General features: G+C 47.0%; 1 long non-coding RNA gene and 1 pseudogene across 2 annotated transcripts; one reads left to right on the plus strand and one right to left on the minus strand.

Annotated features, from left to right (window-relative positions):
* The first annotated feature begins 3,853 nt into the window (after positions 1-3,853).
* On the plus strand, positions 3,854-5,284 carry LOC311591768 (F-box/LRR-repeat protein 19-like; annotated as a pseudogene). The gene has a single exon. The product of its transcript is annotated as an F-box/LRR-repeat protein 19-like (transcript).
* A 5,764-nt stretch (positions 5,285-11,048) lies between these two features.
* On the minus strand, positions 11,049-15,657 carry LOC311591770. Its single transcript, XR_014777194.1, has 2 exons — positions 15,202-15,657; positions 11,049-11,344 (listed from the first exon to the last, which is right to left on the minus strand). It is a non-coding gene; the product is annotated as an uncharacterized lncRNA (long non-coding RNA).
* Positions 15,658-15,983: the final 326 nt, after the last annotated feature.

The raw sequence follows: 15,983 nt of genomic DNA on the forward strand, positions 1-15,983 counted from the left end.
GTCATTGCATTGCAGGCGTGTGACGTTCTTCCTACAAGGATTTGTTCGAATCTTTTGAATGAATATGAGTGTTTTTCCTGTATGCATGAACATGTATATCATGTGTGCCTCCTCCTCACTGCTGTCAGAACTCCTGAACTTGGAATAATGAATAGTTGTGAGCCCCGTGTAAATAATGACAATTGACCTCAATTATTTTTTCCTTCACTTTTCTTTTTCTTATTTTATTTCTTATTTTTATTTTTGGTTTTTCAACACAGTATTTCTTTGTGTAGCCTTGGCTGTCATGGACTCACTTTGCAGACTGGGCTGGCCTCGAACTCATAGTGATCTGCCTGCCTCTGTCTCCCAAGTGCTGAGATTAAAGGCGTATACCACCAATGCCCAGCTTACCTCAATTATCTTCAATACCAGCAAGAGCTTTTAACTGGTGAGCCATCTCTCCTGTCCTATTTTGTTTATTTATATTGCTATTATTTCCTTCTGTTCATTTATAAATGTTTAAACATGCATTCCCTTTTAGTAAAATCTTACTATTGTTATAGTATAAACTGGGGTACCTCAGGGTTATGGAAGATGAATATCAAACAGGAGTGAATGTATAATTCTTTGTAGGAACTTCAGTAAAGATCTCTGAGTTCTTTCTGTCTTTTTTGTTTGTTTGTTTGATTGATTTTTTTTTTTTTGAAGGGAGTCAGGATCTTAATATGTACGTCATGGCATAGAACAGGCTGGCACCTGCCTCTGCCTCCTGAGTGCAGGGATTAAAGGCATGAGCAAGGATACCCAGCTTGCCCATCATTTTTGTAGTTAGTAATTGTTCCTACAATTTCTCTGATGTGTGATCTGTGTGGTTCTTTCTCTATGTCTGTTAATTGACATTTCTCTTGCGAGGCTATTTCCTGTTCAAAGGACACAGAAACGACAAATGCCAAGAGATATGGAGGATTGGCAAAAGCAAGCCTGTGAGCCTCTGGAGGCAGCCCACTCATTTTTCACAGCTCTATCCCTTGGTTTAGGAAAAGCCTAAGTTATTTTGCCTCAAAACTGCTTCCTGTTGCTACACTGTCTTTCCATGCTTCTCTCTTGTGTCTGGCATAATGCATTATGCAGATCTCCTGCATAATCGTATGAAGGTGATTATATAGTTCCTGATAGTGATTTCTGAATAGATTCAAGTAACGTCTAGCCCTCCTACAAATTATCAAAAAACTGCTAGGAGTTCTGCGAACCACATGAATTACACCAGTAAGAAAAGCAAGATTAAACCACATTAATGATCAAGGGAATGCATTCATTCTAGGTTTAGTCCAGGCTGAGTCCTAGGTGTTTACCACAATAAGAAAGACCATATGAATATAAAAACAAAGAACAAATGGTTTTCTGTACAAGACAGGACAGACCCCTGTTTCTTGATAACAACCTTGGCACCAAAAACTCTTGTTTTAAATACATAATGTACATATGAAATAAGAAAAAGATAAAGCTTCTGCTTGGGACTCAGTGAGCTTATAGATAAAACTACTATTTAAACTTTAATGAGCAAAAAATGTTCAGTTAGATATAGTTCTAGTGAAATAAATTAAAGTCCTACTGTCATTCTCTTCTGTAATGATTGTATAGGGAAGATAAAAACCTATAGGACAAGAATAAAAGAGAGAGGGGCTTGCTAGAGCCTGTCCTACCCATTTACTATGTGTCTGTGTATATATGTTCACATGTGAATAGATATGTGTATGCATGTTTAAATATCTACATGTTGTTGTTGTTGGTGTGTGTGTGTGTGTGTGTGTGTGTGTGTGTGTAAAATTGGGAACTCCCTTGTGTGTATGAATGTGTACCTGTCTGCATGTCTCATTGCTTACGTGTGCTGATATAGTGGAAGGTTCCCTGAGGATGGCCTGGATTTGCTGCATTCTTCGCAAAAGAGACTGCTAAAACCAACGCCATCACCACAGGAAAGCTTGTGGGAATCTGCTGTTCAAAGCCCATGTTTATTTTACTTGTATGAGTGTATGTTTAAAGTCTTTTTTTTTTCCTCTTTTTTCCCCCCTCTCCTTCAAGCCACTGTTGAATGCCTAAGTAAGTCACTAAGTTTAAAAGCAAACTATGGTTTTTCTTTTACAGCCTCCTGCTGTTTACATCAGGAAACTGTCACAGCCACCTGCCCTTAGGTAATAGACTCCTTAGCTAAGGAGCGGCTTTGGCAGCAGAAGAGCCAGAAAAACCAAATAGCTCAATTGATAAAGCATCAGATAGTTCTTTGGAATTTGCCAACACTGTGTCCTGTGCAAATACTAATGTGTGTGTCAAGGCTGGCCCTTGATGGAGATGAACCTCGTTATTCAGTTTCCTTCTAAAATGACTTGGTGGTTACAGTAGAACTTTTGTGTCTGAAAATGAGTGGAGGAAGCACCAGAGTTACACGACTATGTTGTCAATGGTGCAGACATGTACAGTGATGTCAGTATCCTGCTTTCTGTGTACACATGTACAGCATATCTTAGGATGCAGTGACCTATGATGATGAGCATGTGAACTTCACTCGGAAGAGTGGGCTTTGCTGGATCCTTCCCAGAAGAGTCTCTACAAGGATGTGATGCTGGAGCCCTACAGGAACCAAGCTGCTGTAGGTAGGACTGAATTATGTTTTGCTTTTTAAAGTCAGGGGACAAATGTTTCTCTGTTACTGATGTTCTTCTGCAATTTCAAATGAGAATGAGGAAGAATGAGGTGAATAAATCAGGCATGGTTCTTAGAGACTCTGAATGTAATAACTTAAATTTTCTTAATTTCCAATAATATATAATATATTTCTTATACTATATTTTAAGCTACAATCTGGGAGACCATAATATTGAGGACCGTTGTCAAGTTCTAGAAGACATGGAGGGTCATTTTCATGTGCAAGCTGATACATGTCTTGCAGAAGAAATTTTAATGTGCCCTGCAAGTTTTAAAGAAAAGCAACAGTGTTAAAAAATGAAAAAACTGACCCCCCCCCCCTTTGCCCTGCCTCTGTGTGTCAGGCGGACCCAGGGGAGGGTGGTAGGTTGCAGCGACCGCCCCCCTCCCCCCGCCCCCCGTGAACCAGCAGTGGGAGGGGTTTGAACCCCGGAAATGGTGGGGAGCCCTGGATTTTCCCTGGACATCTAGACAGTTGGACCTGAGAAGGGGCCAGTTAAAGGTTGGGGCCTTTGGGGAGAGGTGGGGGTGGGGAGCTGAGACTCGTACCGGGACTAAATGGGGCCTGGGCAGAAGCTGAGCACCCTGTGCCCAAGGAGCCCCCCGTTGGCCTTGAGTGGCTGAGTGACTGAGCCCCCCCCCCCCAGAGCAGGACCTTCCCTTGGAAGGGCCTTGCAGCAGCCGGTGGGAGGGCCTGGCCTGGCGCTCCCGACCTCCACTCGCTGTTGTCCCGCCCTCCCCTGGAGGGAGGGGCCGAGCGCCCTCAGGAAGCATAGACCTAGGCTTTCCGAGAGTTTCCCGCCCTGCGTTGCCACTGGCCGCCTACCCGCCAGGAGATGGCTCCCGGGACACGTGAGAGTCTTCGGTGATGTTGACACTCCCAATGTCTTCGAGCAGCCAGGGCCCTGGGGCTGGAGCGCACCAACGCGGAACCTGCTGCTGCCGCCGCTGCCAGGCCTGTGTGCGAACTGAGTGTGGGGACTGCCATTTCTGAGGAGACATGAAGAAACTGGGGGAGTTGGCGGGGCGGGCGCATGAAGTGGTCTTGCCTGCTTCGGCAGTGCGCTGTGCCCGTGCTTCCACACACAGCTGTATGCGTGTGCTGAGTGCGGGGACTGCCATTTCTGAGGAGACCTGAAGAAGCTGGGGACGTCGGTGGGGCGGGCGCATGAAGCAGTCTTCCCTGCTTCAGCAGTGCGCTGCGCAGCTGTGTTCCTTCTGTGTGGGGAAGCTGGGAAGGAGGAAGGTGCATGGAGAGGAAGAGAAGTTTGGTTTGAGCCTCATGGAGTATACAGTCTGCAACGGGATCATCCACCCTGGCTGCCTGAAGATGGGAAAGGCTGAGGGTGCTATCAATTCAGAGATCCCCAACTGCTGGGAGTGCCCCCAAGGTACCCAGGAAGGATGGACAAGGATGCAGGTGAGGGTCCAGGGCACCACAGGGTTGACAGTGGTGAGGGGTGGATGGAAGCTGACAGAGGAGCCACCACCTCCACCTCTGCCCAGAAGAAAGGGAACCTTACCTGCTGGCCCTCCCCCTGAACATGTGTCTGGGCCCCCAAACAGAAGGAGTGGGAGGCAGGGAATGAGACCCCCGACCCCAAGGAAAAAGGTGAAAGGAGGCCAAGAGAGGCACTTGAAGAAGGTGGGTGGAGATGCCTGCCTCCTCTGAGGAGCAGACCCAGGCAGCCCTGGCCTTCTCCCCTAACCCCCACCCCCCACCCCCCAGGCTTCGGAATCCCAGCCAGGCATTCTCATTCTGCCACCCTAGGCTCCCTCCCGAGAACTGGGAGAAACTCAAGCCACCTATGGCTTCTGCTGAGGGCCCGGCAGCACCATTCCTATCACCACAGAGGGAGAAACTCGAGCGTTTCAAGCATATGTGCCAGCTGCTGGAGCGGGTGCCTGATACCTCTTCTTCCTCCTAGGACTCAGACACAGACTCAGACTCCTAGGGCACATAGCTTAGTAAGGACAAAGCTCCTGGGGAGGCCTGGAATGTCCTTCAGCCAGCCTGGGGCAGCTCTGGCGAGAAGAAAACCATGGGGTAGCGGTGGGCTAAATGCCCTGGCAGTGGGGGAAGCACTGCTCAGTTGACCCCTGGGCCCTGCCCCACCACCATAGCCTCCACAGTTATGTGCCTCCCCACCCCAAGCCCTGAGCCTGACACTCTGCCTTTGCTGCTGCCTCGGGCTGCATGGCTCCATGTCTTTCAGCACCTTGGACCCTGAGAGCGATGTGTCTGCATGCGAGTCTGCCAGACTTTGAGCTGCTGGTGCTACAAGCGTCTGTGGCCTCGGATGGACCTAAGCCGGAGGAAGCCGCTGACCCCACCCATGCTTAATGGGGTGGTTTGCCACCAGCCATGTGCTCTGGACCTCAGATGGACAGGTGTTTCCACAAAAAGCAGCTCATGCGTTTTCTGAACCGACTGTAAGGCTTGCAGGAGTTGGTGCTTTCTGGGTGGTCCTGGCACTCCACCTCTGCCCTGGGCTCCACCCCACTGCCTGCACCGTGCTTCTTGGACCTCCATTGGATTAAAGATGTAAAAGACTACCAGTTCCTGGACCTCTTGCCCTCATTTCACCGCCTAACGTGAGGCCAGGTTATTTTCTTCATGACTTGACACTCCTCAGTTTAATATCTTGGGATTTCTGCCCCGGGACTTGAGCCAGCCTTCCCTTTTCCCACCTGCACTGATATCTTTGGGGATCTTTCCTTCCCATCTCTGCCTTCCACCTGCTACGTTGTCCATCCCCTTGGGGGCGTGGGTCAAGAGGTACAGGGGAGGTGCTGAGCCAAAGGGATGGTGGGGTGGTGAAGGTGCAAGTCTTTAGTAGAGAAGAGTGAGGGGGCAGGATACTGGGAGCCATGGGGCTGTGGGAGGTGATGGATGGGTGCGGGGAGGGCAGAGAGCAGACCAACAGGGTTCAGGGAACAAAGACCAGTTGGGTGGGATGGGGGTCCAAAAAGGGGAAACCAGAGGAGCAGTTGGGGATCCAGTAGTTAGATAGGGGGCTCTATAAACCAGGAAATGCCAGGACTGGGGCCCGGGAGAGGAGCAGATGTGGGGCTCGTTCCCTCTCTGTGGGGTTGCTCCTCTCCCTTCCCCCTGTCCAGATTTCAGTTCTTTCCCTGACCCTGACTCCTTGAACGTCACTGAAAATGGCAGCTATTACAAGGAGTGGGGGCTGCGAGTCAACCTGCTGTTCAGCTTGTGGCCCAGGGGAGTGGTGAGGGATAGCCCAGACCCCTGCTTGGCTCTCTACACCGTACTTGAACATTCATCTGTACTTAACCAGGGGACTGTGATGTGAGGGGACCAGCTTGACCTAAACTGGGCTAATGGGCACTCCGTTTGGACTGTCCCACCCCCAGCTCTCTTGCATTGCTGTCCCAAACAGCTCTACCACTCTGACCTGATGGTGGATTTCAGCTTAAAGATGGGCAAGATGGGACTCCTCCAGTGTTGGCTCAGTTTATTAACAATTGAACTTTATTATACAACCCAACTAACACACACAAGAAGAAAAAAAAGGTTAAAGGGATAGAAGAGTAAACTTCCTTGAATCTTTTGGCAGGACGGGTCCTTAGGTGTCTCTGTCCCACGAGCTGGTCCAGTCCCTTTCTCTCTCTCCGCCCCTCCTCCTTCTCTCCTTCTACCTCTTGTTTTTCTCTCCCCCATCTTCCCAGTCATATGCAAAGGGCGGTCCCTCCTCCCTTCGAGGGTCAATTAGGAAAACAATAGCCACGGTGGGGTTCCTAGGTAGGCTTCCTGAATTCCAAGCCCAGGAAGGCTCCAAACAGTCTCTCACAAGGTATTCATGGTGTGCCCCAGGGGTAAAAGCCCGCCAAGACTGCTTCCACCTGCGACAAAGCTTAATCTTTCCCACACTCCAGCTTGGCTCATCCCATTCTTTCATTGTCATGGAAACGTGTGTCCCATTTGCCCAGGGAACTGCCACTCCTGGTTGCCATGGAAATAGCAGCCAATGGACCCTTCCAGAAATCAGTGCTAAGACTGGAAACAGTCCCTCTTAGTTGCTGTGGGAACTTAGTTAACAGACTCTTGGCACCTCCCCCTCTCCCCTCTCCCCACCCCTTTCCTTCTTCCAGTGTGAGTGTGGGGTTTCAAGAGCCTGAGGGAGGAGTTGGGTCCAGGTCCCACTCAATTTAGACCAGGAGGAACCGGATTGTACCACATGGGGGTGGGGGAGGGGAATCTATCCACATACCTCAGTTTACAGGAAGGTGCGTGGGTTGGAGGTGGGTGCTGGGCAGACCAAAGGCAGATGGGAGGGGTGTGCCTGGGGTTGGAGAAAGGCTTGACCTTGGGAGAACTTGAGGGAGGGAAGAAAGCACCCCGGCAAGGGGCAAGTGTGGGACCCAGCTGGTCTGGACCCTTAAACCCCCAAATCTGTACAATACGGTTTGCTATAGAACTCAGAATCTTCAAAAAACAAAAAACAAAAAAACAAAAAAAAAACAAAATCAAAAAACAAATGAACAAAAACATATGAAATAAACCAAAACCCCACTGCTTTAAGTTCAGTGATGATTATTATATTCTCATAAAACCACGCACCGCAATGTCAGGAATCCGGTTTATGGTGTTTTTTTTTTCTCTTCAATTTATTTATTTATTATGTATACAGTGTTCTGCCTGCATGCACATCTGCACACCAGAAGAGGGCACCAGATCGCATTATAGATTGCTGTGAGCCACCATGTGTTTGCTGGGAATTGAACTCAGGACCTCTGGAAGAGGTCATTGTTTCCTTGTTTCAGTTCTTAGATGAATGTCTTAAGAACACAAATCAGGGTTGGAGAGATGGCTCAGAGGTTAAGTGCACTGTCCGCTCTTCCAGAGGTCCTGAGTTCAATTCCCAGCAAACACATGGTGGCTCACAGCAATCTATAATGCGATCTGGTGCCCTCTTCTGGTGTGCAGATGTGCATGCAGGCAGAGCACTGTATACATAATAAATAAATAAATTGAAGAGAAAAAAAAAAACCACAAACCGGATTCCTGACATTGCGGTGCCTGGTTTTATGAGAATATAATAATCATCACTGAACTTAAAGCAGTGGGGTTTTGGTTTATTTCATATGTTTTTGTTCATTTGTTTTTTGTTTTTTGTTTGTTTTTGTTTGTTTGTTTTTTGAAGATTCTGAGTTCTATAGCAAACCGTATTGTACAGATTTGGGGGTTTAAGGGTCCAGACCAGCTGGGTCCCACACTTGCCCCTTGCCGGGGTGCTTTCTTCCCTCCCTCAAGTTCTCCCAAGGTCAAGCCTTTCTCCAACCCCAGGCCCACCCCTCCCATCTGCCTTTGGTCTGCCCAGCACCCACCTCCAACCCACGCACCTTCCTGTAAACTGAGGTATGTGGATAGATTCCCCTCCCCCACCCCCATGTGGTACAATCCGGATCCCCCTGGTCTAAATTGAGTGGGACCTGGACCCAACTCCTCCCTCAGGCTCTTGAAACCCCACACTCACACTGGAAGAAGGAAAGGGGTGGGGAGAGGGGGAGGTGCCAAGAGTCTGTTAACTGAGTTCCCACAGCAACTAAGAGGGACTGTTTCCAGTCTTAGCGCTGATTTCTGGAAGGGTCCATTGGCTGCTATTCCCATGGCAACCAGGAGTGGCAGTTCCCTGGGCAAATGGGACACACGTTTCCATGACAATGAAAGAATGGGATGAGCCAAGCTGGAGGAGTCCCATCTTGCCCATCTTTAAGCTGAAATCCACCATCAGGTCAGAGTGGTAGAGCTGTTTGGGACAGCAATGCAAGAGAGCTGGGGGTGGGACAGTCCAAACGGAGTGCCCATTAGCCCAGTTTAGGTCAAGCTGGTCCCCTCACATCACAGTCCCCTGGTTAAGTACAGATGAATGTTCAAGTACGGTGTAGAGAGCCAAGCAGGGGTCTGGGCTATCCCTCACCACTCCCCTGGGCCACAAGCTGAACAGCAGGTTGACTCGCAGCCCCCACTCCTTGTAATAGCTGCCATTTTCAGTGACGTTCAAGGAGTCAGGGTCAGGGAAAGAACTGAAATCTGGACAGGGGGAAGGGAGAGGAGCAACCCCACAGAGAGGGAACGAGCCCCACATCTGCTCCTCTCCCGGGCCCCAGTCCTGGCATTTCCTGGTTTATAGAGCCCCCTATCTAACTACTGGATCCCCAACTGCTCCTCTGGTTTCCCCTTTTTGGACCCCCATCCCACCCAACTGGTCTTTGTTCCCTGAACCCTGTTGGTCTGCTCTCTGCCCTCCCCGCACCCATCCATCACCTCCCACAGCCCCATGGCTCCCAGTATCCTGCCCCCTCACTCTTCTCTACTAAAGACTTGCACCTTCACCACCCCACCATCCCTTTGGCTCAGCACCTCCCCTGTACCTCTTGACCCACGCCCCCAAGGGGATGGACAACGTAGCAGGTGGAAGGCAGAGATGGGAAGGAAAGATCCCCAAAGATATCAGTGCAGGTGGGAAAAGGGAAGGCTGGCTCAAGTCCCGGGGCAGAAATCCCAAGATATTAAACTGAGGAGTGTCAAGTCATGAAGAAAATAACCTGGCCTCACGTTAGGCGGTGAAATGAGGGCAAGAGGTCCAGGAACTGGTAGTCTTTTACATCTTTAATCCAATGGAGGTCCAAGAAGCACGGTGCAGGCAGTGGGGTGGAGCCCAGGGCAGAGGTGGAGTGCCAGGACCACCCAGAAAGCACCAACTCCTGCAAGCCTTACAGTCGGTTCAGAAAACGCATGAGCTGCTTTTTGTGGAAACACCTGTCCATCTGAGGTCCAGAGCACATGGCTGGTGGCAAACCACCCCATTAAGCATGGGTGGGGTCAGCGGCTTCCTCCGGCTTAGGTCCATCCGAGGCCACAGACGCTTGTAGCACCAGCAGCTCAAAGTCTGGCAGACTCGCATGCAGACACATCGCTCTCAGGGTCCAAGGTGCTGAAAGACATGGAGCCATGCAGCCCGAGGCAGCAGCAAAGGCAGAGTGTCAGGCTCAGGGCTTGGGGTGGGGAGGCACATAACTGTGGAGGCTATGGTGGTGGGGCAGGGCCCAGGGGTCAACTGAGCAGTGCTTCCCCCACTGCCAGGGCATTTAGCCCACCGCTACCCCATGGTTTTCTTCTCGCCAGAGCTGCCCCAGTGTCGCGAGCAGAGAGTTTACACTCAGAATCCGGAACAAAAGAGTCAGGCCAAGAGCAAGTGGTACGATTTAGCAAGAGAGGTTTATTAGCAATACAAAGGCAACTACAACAAAAGGCAGCGGCTAAGGCTCCAAGGCCAAGCCACCAATACCATTCCATTAACTCTTAACACTATCCTAATTCTAATAGGAGTAACATTTAGCATCTTATAATATCAATGTTCTGGGAGCTTATGCCATTAGGGTATACGACCTGATATCGTGAAGTTCTGTCGAACAGGTTCGCTGCTGCGACTTGATTCAGTTCTCGGGTTGTTTTCTGACAGCATGTCTGTCTGCTCCATCCTGGGAGAGCGCCCATCGGCTGGTAGCATTTTAGGTAATCATGGTGACAGCGAGAGAGAGAGCTAGAGAGCTAGCGAGCGAAGAGAAGAGAGAGCGAAGAGAGCTGGCTGCTTCTTCTCAGGGTTTTTATACTTACTTTAGCCTTACCCTCTCTAATTCACACATCTAGCTTTCTGCGGCACTCTTATCACCAACTTGCAGTCCTGGCTGCTCCTAGGTCAGAACTTACTACTAAGGTTTTATCTATCACTCACACATCTGGTCAGACGTCAGCTTTTTGGGCTGTCAGCTATTTTCTACGCTGGGCTTTGAAACAAGCCCTGACATGTCCTACACTGGGCTTTGAAACAAGCCCTGACATGTTTATTACATTCCACCCCCTGACACCTGAAATGATGTCAACATGAAAGGTGTCATCCTGGTTAAGCCATCAATTGTTGGCTATTGATGGTTAAACAGTTGCCTCACAGGGCTGGGGTTTACAAAGTCATAATGGCGCAAACTTCTAGTAATTAAAGTAAATTGTTTCCTTAACTTAGCTTCCATATGCAAACGTTTTAAAATTCTATATCTTCTATTCATTTCATACCATGTTTTAAAGGCTGCAAATTCTAATAACATTTCATCCATCATTGGTGCTATCAGGTGCTCTAATTGCCCATGATTGTAAGCTATTTTGGGATATAAACATGTTCCACTGCACAACTGCAATAATAATCTCCATATAATAACATTCTAGCTTTATAAGGGTCATGTCTTATCATTGCCTTACATAAACTATAATGAGTATGAGATCCTTTCATAATATAACAAGATAATAGGCTTGCTAACATATGTACTATTTTTTCTACTGGGTGACTTCGCATATTATCCAAAGGGTGATGTACAAAATGATTCATTAAAAATAACAATTTATCATCATCCGGGGGGCCTGAAAGGAACATGGATGAGAATCTGTGTCGACAGAAATGACAGGATTCTTCTCCAATGTGTCCAAATGCCAATCCCATTCTATGTAGAAGATCATTGATTTCGTCAAAATGCCTGTGGTAGAAGTATGAGATGAAAATGCGGGGTCCGTTGCGCTGTAATGGGTCACACCGTCTTCCACTGGGTCCTTTTCCGAAGTTTGGCATATTTTCTTCTATTTCTGCATGATAAAGCAAATTTTGCAAGAATAATGACAACAATAGCAATGCCTGCTACCATTACCATTTCTTTAAACCATTCCCACCATCCATATAGTGGGGAACATATCCTATTTTCCTGCTTTGTTTGTCTAGCTGCTAATTACTTCTGCATGTTGCACTGACTTTCCAGTTCCTTGGTCAGTTATGACCTTACCATCTTCTGGCCTATAGGCTGCAGCTTTCCACTTCACTATATTATTAGTAGTTGTTGATGACCCATCCATAAACCATGCATTTGGTATATTCTTGCTGAACTCCTTAGTGCCCCACAGACCAATGGTCTGATCTGGGCTAGGTTCAGCGCCCTTAGGTATAAGACTAGGTGGTATCAACCAGGTTGGGTTTTCTGTATTTCCTGATCTCAGAACTTCTTCTGAGGCTTGGGATATACAACCCTGGGTTGATACTTTATTGTGTCTGAAAAAGTCTGACAGGTACCACTTCCAGTGAAGTACTTTGCCTTCCATGGGTTGTCCTGCCCAGGCTTCTCCTGGTGCTTTAATCCAGTCTATAATGGGCATTTCTGTTCAAATCACAGTTGGGTTATTCTTTATTAGTGAGTGGGCAGTTCTGCATGCCTCATATGTAGCCCAGATGGTCCTCTCAAATAGAGAGTATTTATTTTCTGACCATGGGAACTTTTTGCAGTAAAAGCCAATTGGTGTTAATCTACTTCCTTTTGCAAAGATATTCCAATTACCATATCCCTTTGTATACAATACTTCTATTATTACTGTATCTTCCTTATTAATATAGCCAAGGGATTGGTACTGTCTGATTAGTTCAATCATGGTTCTGACCGCCTGTTCCTGTGCTTCTGACCATTCAAAGTCTTGAGCTTTTTTGATAATTTTGTAAAGAGGCTGCAGTAGGAGTTGCTGATAAGGAATGTGTTGGCGCCAGTAGCCAAACAGTCCTATCAGGTGGTGCACCTGCTGCTTATCTTTAGGCTGTTCCAGTGTATCTAGTTTACTAATAACTTCTTCTGGTATTTTAGGTCCTTCTGTGGACCAATGTACTCCTAGAAATTTTACTTGTTTGCTAGGTCCTTGAACCTTGGTTTGATTAATAGTCCATCCTTTATCTCTTAAATGTTGTATTAAATCTTTTACTGTATCTTGAATTTTGTCTTTGTCCTATCCATAAATCATCAAATCATCAATATAAGATACTAACTCCACCCCCTGACTATCAAAGTCCTCCAGGGTTTTCATTAGGGTGGTGTGGGCTATAATTGGACTGTTTAAATAGCCTTGAGGCAGTCTTAAAAATTTATATTGCTTTGACTGCCAGGTAAAAGTTGTTATTTCCTGTGATGCTGGATGCAATGGTATTCCAAAGAACATATCTGAGAGATCTATAGTTGCCATCCATTTTGTCTTATTCTTAAAAATATATCCTCAATGTCAGGTAAGGTTCCTGGCATTTTTGGACTTAATTCATTAATTTTCCTATAATCTACTGTAAATCTCCATTTGCCATTTGGCTTTAATACTGGCCAAACGGGTGAATTATAATTAAAGCTTTGGGTAGGTGTCACTATACCTTCTTTAAGCAGTTCCCTTAAGGTGTTTGTAATGTCCTCTATTCTCCCTTTAATAGGATATTGTGGGGTGAAGGAGGGCTTAATTTCTGGTAACCTTACGGGTTCTATTTTTACTTCTGCTAAATTAGTGAAGAATTTTTTAATATTTTTGATTTGCAAAAATTTTGGAAAAAGCATCTTAATATGATCTATTCCTAAAACACTTGAGGGTGCAGTAAAGCTTGCCATGTCTAACTCATATTTTTTACCAAATAAGTCTACTGTTACCTTAATAACTGGTACTGTTTTAGTTGAATTTACTCCTTGTACCTGTATATTTTTAAATCCTTTGTTTTGGTTTGGGTGGCAGTTTATAATACTAATTTGACTTCCTGTATCTAGTAGCCACCTTACTGGTTGTAATTTTCCATTTATATCTATTGGGAAGTTAACAAATGGTCTGGAGTCTAGGTCCTGCCATTCTGGTTCCGTTGCCATTGTCTGACTTGTGCTTGTGGGTGAGGAGCCCTGTGGCCCCCGTTGCCTAAAAAAAGATCTTGTCCTCAGGAAAGGTCTTATCACTGCTCTCTAGGTTTGACTTTCGCTTGGAAAGATATCACTCGTTCTTGTTCTAATTCTCTGAAGCCTTTAAAGAAATTAATAGCTTCTGCCACTGTTTGGCAGCCCTGAATGCTTCCTGTCAAGCTCATTTTCAGATGTTGTGGAGCTCCTTTAACTATAATTCGCTTGAAGGATGGCAAAAATGGTGCTGCCTGGGGTGTGTTAGCCTCATTATATATGAACCATAGAATACCCAGTTTCCTGCAAATGTTAATTGCCTCTGCATAAGTTGTCCATCTACCTGCTGTTTCAAATTGTGTTAGATCTAGGGTGGGGAAAGCTAAGCGCCAGGCTGCAGTTATCCAATTCAGGAGTGGGTGTGTGTCACCTTTAGCGGTGTCCAACACATGTTCCAATGCTTCATAGATAGACGGGCTCTCTATGATTCCCCTACTTTGTCCCATCTCCTTTTCTGTTAGAATGATTGTGTCAGCCCCTTTTTCCCACAATCTGACCATGTATTGTGCATCTTTCTGACCATTTTGGGCATATTCCCGTCTTAAATCTGCCATCTCCTGTGGGGAGTATGGTCTGGACTCTTTGACCTCTGTTCCCGGGATATAGTGGGGCTGTCTGCCATCGCTGAGGGGATTCAGACGACTGGCAATGTTCCTGATTGGAGTCCTTTTACTTGTAGTTACTACCGGGAAAGAGTATGAGGGTTCAGATGAACTGGCCAGGTTCTTCTTTTTCCTCACTATATTCATGGCTAGCCTTTTGCCCATAATTCGGTCCTTGTCTATATCCTGTATAGTTTTCACCAAAATTGCTGGTACTTCATTCTTAGGCGCCTGTTCACCAGCAGTTGCACTACTGATGGGTCGATAAGACCTATTCTTACATCAGTAGGTTTCATGCCAATTCTATTTTTAACTGCCTGGGCTGTTCCCAACCATTTCTATTCCTCTGCAGTTTCTGGGGGGCTTCCTGTGGCTGGATTTAGATGTAAACCTCTCGTTTTTTGAATTAAAGACTTCATTTCCACAGCTTATTTGCCAACCAGTATAGCAGTTTAATCTCTCTTTTCCTAAGGTACCACTGAAGGTTACTTGTTTGAGTGCTCTTGATTAATTTTTCAAATTTTAGATCGGCCAATCTTTCAATTCGTTTACTGAAAAATTTCAGCATTTGTTTGAATTTTAGTTGCCTTATATTGAGTTTCTTTCCTCTGTGCCATTAACCAGCTCTTAAGTTGGCATCGGGCACTGAGTTCGTCCTACTTCCGCACCCTTAGGGAGGGTGGTGTTTTCGGACCCAGGCTTTCCCCGCTCCTCTGGCATCGAGGAGTCCGGTAATCACCTGGTAACTCGATATAAGTTTTCAGCCAGATTACATGCAAGCCCTTTGTAAATTGGGGAAAGTTAGCATAAACTAATCCTTTCCCCAGCCTTGTTCCAGATCCTGCCGACTACGCCAGCTGTCGCGAGCAGAGAGTTTACACTCAGAATCCGGAACAAAAGAGTCAGGCCAAGAGCAAGTGGTACGATTTAGCAAGAGAGGTTTATTAGCAATACAAAGGCAACTACAACAAAAGGCAGCGGCTAAGGCTCCAAGGCCAAGCCACCAATACCATTCCATTAACTCTTAACACTATCCTAATTCTAATAGGAGTAACATTTAGCATCTTATAATATCAATGTTCTGGGAGCTTATGCCATTAGGGTATACGACCTGATATCGTGAAGTTCTGTCGAACAGGTTCGCTGCTGCGACTTGATTCAGTTCTCGGGTTGTTTTCTGACAGCATGTCTGTCTGCTCCATCCTGGGAGAGCACCCATCGGCTGGTAGCATTTTAGGTAATCATGGTGACAGCGAGAGAGAGAGCTAGAGAGCTAGCGAGCGAAGAGAAGAGAGAGCGAAGAGAGCTGGCTGCTTCTTCTCAGGGTTTTTATACTTACTTTAGCCTTACCCTCTCTAATTCACACATCTAGCTTTCTGCGGCACTCTTATCACCAACTTGCAGTCCTGGCTGCTCCTAGGTCAGAACTTACTACTAAGGTTTTATCTATCACTCACACATCTGGTCAGACGTCAGCTTTTTGGGCTGTCAGCTATTTTCTACGCTGGGCTTTGAAACAAGCCCTGACATGTCCTACACTGGGCTTTGAAACAAGCCCTGACATGTTTATTACACCCAGGCTGGCTGAAGGACATTCCAGGCCTCCCCAGGAGCTTTGTCCTTACTAAGCTATGTGCCCTAGGAGTCTGAGTCTGTGTCTGAGTCCTAGGAGGAAGAAGAGGTATCAGGCACCCGCTCCAGCAGCTGGCACATATGCTTGAAACGCTCGAGTTTCTCCCTCTGTGGTGATAGGAATGGTGCTGCCGGGCCCTCAGCAGAAGCCATAGGTGGCTTGAGTTTCTCCCAGTTCTCGGGAGGGAGCCTAGGGTGGCAGAATGAGAATGCCTGGCTGGGATTCCGAAGCCTGGGGGGTGGGGGGTGGGGGTTAGGGGA

This window comes from Acomys minous (genome assembly GCF_964271855.1).
Source record: "Acomys minous genome assembly, contig: scaffold_34, whole genome shotgun sequence".
Taxonomy (NCBI): domain Eukaryota; kingdom Metazoa; phylum Chordata; class Mammalia; order Rodentia; family Muridae; genus Acomys; species Acomys minous.